General features: G+C 40.4%; 1 long non-coding RNA gene across 1 annotated transcript; it reads right to left on the reverse strand.

Moving 5' to 3' along the window:
* Window positions 1-901: 901 nt before the first annotated feature.
* Window positions 902-4720, reverse strand: LOC144307819 (uncharacterized). The gene is made up of 3 exons (XR_013374517.1): window positions 4661-4720; window positions 3373-3503; window positions 902-2377 (listed from the first exon to the last, which is right to left on the reverse strand). It is a non-coding gene; the product is annotated as an uncharacterized LOC144307819 (long non-coding RNA).
* Between the last annotated feature and the right edge of the window lie 566 nt (window positions 4721-5286).

The following is a 5286-nucleotide window of genomic DNA, read 5'->3' on the forward strand; positions in this document are numbered from 1 at the left end:
TTTCTCGTATGGGGTTTATGAAAAGACCCCAAAAGGACTCCAGGTCTAAGGTACCCATAGAGCAGATCAGACAAAGAAGGATGCTCTCAAGAACGTAAAAATGCTATTTAAAATAGTGTGTGTGTTGGACAACAGGTGTAGACCGACAAGTGTGGTTTTATTCATATATCCATTTTTTCCCCTGAGAAAACTCTCACCTAGATTACTGACTTCACTAGGACGGACAGGTGCTATTCAAAAGCTATCCCCAAGGTTAAATAAAGTGTTAAGACCAAGTTTGGAACTCCAGTACACGTGCCCCACAGTTAACTGCCGCATGTCACACACTATCTTGAAAATGTGGTATTGTTCAAGGAGGTGTAGCCTAGGACTTCTTTCAGCCCCAAAGAATCTCTTTCTCTCTTTACTCCTTGTGGTGTTCTAAAAATAGAAGTGCCTGGTCACCTTGGTAATGTGACCAGGAGCGCATTGTGTTGAATCAGCAGTCAGAAAGGTTCTCTATCCTTTCTAAAAAGCACCATGCCCAGAGAGTTTTACAGATTGAATCTCAGTGAAGTTTCAGGAAAAAAAAAAAAAAAAAAAAAAAAGAATACCCTTAGCTTTTGTGAATGCTTTCAAAAATATAACAGGGATGAAAACTTCCCAACTCACTTTGTAACGCTAGTGGGGCTTTGATACAGAACTGTGTATATTTTGTGTGCCTGAAATATTGCTTCGTATTTCAGATGAGCATATTGTAAAATGCTCTGGAGCAACAGATTAATACTGTCTGTTCCCGTCTTTAGTAGACACCTTTGTAGCTTTTGGCCATAGCTTGACCCCATAATTATAAATATTTATGGATGCCACTATAAGGAATTTACTGATGCGTATCCCAAATAACCCTCCAAACACACCTGGGAAGGCACAGTTTACTAGGCAGGTCCCACGGGGGAGTCATGCAGATATCTGGGAAAAGGCACGTGAGATACAAGGACCCCAAGCTCAGATGCACATGGTGGGCTAAGCATTTAGTCAATATGTTTACAGAATAGCATGGGGGATATTATTGCTGGAATAGAATGAATAAAATAAGCAGCTACAGATTAGACCAGAAATGTGTCATGATCTCATGAGAAGTAGGGCTTCCTAGGCCGTTGTAAGACACGTAACTGTTACTTCGAGTGAGATGGGAAACAATTCGAGAAATTCAAAAAGAGAATCTGGATGTAAATTTTAAAAGAACTAACCTGAATTAATTCTGTTGAGTTAACAATAGACCATAGGGTGACAGGTCAATATAGGGACCTATATTGTAAATTTTAAAAGATGTAAATGGATGTAAATTTTAAAAGAACTAACCTGAATTAATTCTGTTGAGTTAACAATAGACCGTAGGGTGACAGGTCAATATAGGGACACCTGTTAGGGAGGTGACTGCGGTAACCTAGGTAAGATATGCTGGAGGCTAGGACCAGGCTTGGGTGGAGAAGGTGATGATTGCTGCTCAGATTCTAGATATGTTTGACCTTGGCTGCAGAGCATATGCAGAAGAGAGGAGATAAGGATGATTCTTGCATAAACTATAGCTTAGGGGTAGATAGAAAATTTGGCTTTTTTTTTTTTTCAGGATATTTTGAATTCTATTTCAAAGGCATAATGGATAACCTTATCTCTTGCTCGTAGCCTTTATGGGAACTTCAGGGAGTAGCTAATTCACTCCAACATCCTGGATGTTTCCTTCCAGCTGTCCTAAGCCTTGATGGGCACAGAGTCTGAGTCCCAAGAAGTAATTGGTGGCGATTGAACTCGTATTCCAAACTGCATATTAATGCTAACCAGACTTTCCAGACCAAGGTAGAGTTCTCATGTTCTCCCGCCTTTATAATTGGCTGTAGCACACCCCACGTTTTAGATGTGTGAATTGTGACACACCACTTCTTTGGACGTTATTCTTTGAATAGACAATTTTGGATGGCAAGATAAATTTAGAAATTATTCACTCCGGCTTTCAAAAGAATGATGTATAGTGGTGTTTCTGACTTGCATTCACGTGTAGGACTATTTTCAGGATTGGCTTAGCCAGAAGCTCCTGTTCCATTTTTGCTGAGGTGTCTTTGGCTTTGGCTTTCTCTAGGGGTTGGCCATGAGGGTTCAGCTACTCCCCTGTATAGTGCCAAAATGGCTGTAGCATTCCAGCCGTCACACCAAATACCGCTCTCTCCATAAGTGAGAGGATGTTCAGTCTGAGCATGATAAGCTGGGGTCCCAAGATTAGCTCTTATTGGATCATTTGTATCACATGCCCACCATGTGCTGATTAGTTCAAGCTAAGACACACCTTAGTAGCAGCAGAAGCGAGTTCATGGTCCATCCAGATATGTGAGCTATGTGGATACTGAAATAAAAATATGAGTGACATTAACAGGAGATATTAAATGGATAGGCAACCTATATGCCCTCTACGGTCATTTTGTCAATACTCATCAATTATACACAGATGCTATCTGGCTGCTTTGATTTTTAAACAATCACATGTACACGTAACTATTTATTTACCCATATGCTTTAGCCGTTGTGGTAGGCAGCACCTGAGTTGGCTCCCCAGTGATCCCTTCCTCATGATATTCATACCCTCATGTCCCTCCCTTCAGTGTGGGCTGAATCAAGTGACAGTTTCTCATAAATGGAATATAGCTAAATAATGAGATGTCATTTCTGATATTAAGATTCCATATCTCCTCTTGCTCCGAGGAAGCCAGCTGCAATCTTTGAAGCTCTCCTACAGAGAAAATCACATGTAAATGAAATGCCATCTCTGGCCAACAGCCAGCGAGGACCTAATGCTTGCTTAGAAGTGGGTCCTTCCACAGTCAAATCTTCAGATGAGACCCCACCCCCAGCTGACATTTAATGGTAACCTTGTAAGAATTCTTTTTTTTTTTTTTTAATTTTATTGATGTATTCATAAGAAACACAGAGAGAGAGGCAGACACACAGGCAGGAGAGAGAAGCAGGCTCCCTGCATGGACCCTGATGTGGGACTGGATCCCAAGACCCCAGGATCATGACCTGAGCCAAAGGCAGATGCTCAACCACTGAGCTACCCAGGTGCTCCTAATTGTCACTCCTTGCAAGAATTCTTAAGCCAAGGGACCCAGTTAAGCTGTTTCTAGATTCCTGACCCACGGAATTTATGAGATACATTATTGCTTATTTTAAGTTGCTAAATTTTGGATCTGTTTTAATGCACCATCAGACAACTAACACAGTTATAATATCGCCAAATTGGAAACTAATTAAATTTTCAACACCAGGGACTTGGCCAACCAAATGATAGTATCCCATGCTGAGGAACTGGAGTTAGAACACTTAACTGAGAATACCACTCACCTTGTTACTGCATCGACAACTATGGCCAAGAGCCATAACCCTCTCTGTGATCCTCAGTCCTCTGTAAATAATGGTATTTCATAAGGTTCCCAGGGATGTTAAAGGACATAATCCATCACTCAACAAAGTGCCTGGCAAAAAGCAAGCCATCCAAAAGCATCAAGGGAAGAAAATTTTTTTGTTTTCTGTTTTGTTTGTTCCTTAAATGACCCCACACCTCTTATAAAGCATGAACCTGGGGAGTATTTATGGATATGTGAAATGTTCACGACATAGTAAGTGCAAATTTGGGCTATAAAAACATGCTGATACATGGACACAAAGTCTAGAGGTTGTAGGTTAAAATGACTAAAATTGATCATGGTGATTATGGCTAACTCTGTGAATACTCTAAAAACTAGCAAAGGTACACTTTATGCTGGTGAATTGTGTGGTATGTGAATTCCAGCTCAGTAAAGCTGTTAAAAATATAAACAGTGTTTTTCTTTATGTTGTAGACTTTTGTTTGCCTCATTAAACATTTCGATGTTCTCTACTGTGACCATTTTTAAGAAATAATCAGGAAGCCTTATTAAAAATCTAGTAATGACTCCAGTTTAAAAATACTTGGAGTAAGCCACTTTATGGTAGGTATGCTTGTCAAAATTCCATTATTGGCATTTATCTCTAAGCATACACAGTTTAATGGGGATTTATCATTCTTGTGAGCTAAAGAGACAAAAAAAAATTTTTTTTTTTGCTTTACTTCATTTGTATTATCCTATTATGACCAAAAATGTATAGATAGGTGTAAGCAAATCTGATCGTCATGGTGAATATTCTATCATTTGAGAGGACAAACCAGGCATTGGAAATAATTCCCCCAAGATATTTTCTTATAACTTCGCTTACAACCCAGCCTGTAACACTGAGAAAAACTAATAAAAAATAAAATAGAGGGGCACCTGGATGGCTCAGTAGGTTGGGCATCTACCTTTGGCTCATGTCATGATCTCAGGGTTGTGGGATTGAGCCCCACATTGGGCTCCCTGCTCAGTGGGGAGTCTGATTGTCCCTCTTCCTCTGCCTCTCCCCCTGCTTATGCTCTCTCTGTCAAATAAATTAATTAAATCTTAAAAAAAAAGAAAGGATACAGGTCCAGCATATAGTATTACTTGATTGACTGTTGTCTCTCCAGCATTGTGCTAAGCTGCATTCTGCATTGAATATCTCTTGGGATGCCCTGTCTCTCCTGTGAGGCAGGTCTAGGAGATGCTCCTGTTTGTAAATGGCTCCCAATGATCCTCACCTCCCGACACTTCATGCCTTTGTGTGACTGCCTCCCTTTCAGTGTGTAGGGGACCTAATGACTTGTTTCTAATGCATAGAATAATGCAAAGTCATGAGCCATCACTTCTGTGTTTAGGTCATAAACACATGTGACATCATCTTGGTAATATGCTACTTCTATTGCCTTCTTGACTTGAAAACTTTGACCATGCAGGTTGACGTGTTTGGGCAGCTCATGAAGGAGGGAATTGAGGGAAACCTCTGGCCACCACTCACCAAGGAACCAAGGCCCTCGGTCCGACAAAGTGTGAAGAATTGAATCCTGCCAGTGATCATGTACACTGGGAAGCGGGTCCTTCCCCTATTGACCCTTCAGATGATTATGATCAGAAGACCCAGCCAGGCTGTGCCAAGATTCCGGACCACAGAAACTGCAAGACGACATATGTGAGTTCTTTTAAGCATCTACATTTTGGGATAACTTTTTCATAAAAAATAGATAAATCACAGCATTCTATTACTATGTTTTCAAAGTGGGAAATGTATCATGTTGGGACAACAGCAACAACAAAAGATATCTATTTTCAGATAAGTAGGTAAAACTATGGAATTTCTCACATTAGAAGGTATTCTAGCCAGGCAGAA

Source organism: Canis aureus, chromosome X, assembly GCF_053574225.1.
Source record: "Canis aureus isolate CA01 chromosome X, VMU_Caureus_v.1.0, whole genome shotgun sequence".
Classification (NCBI taxonomy): Eukaryota; Metazoa; Chordata; class Mammalia; order Carnivora; family Canidae; genus Canis; species Canis aureus.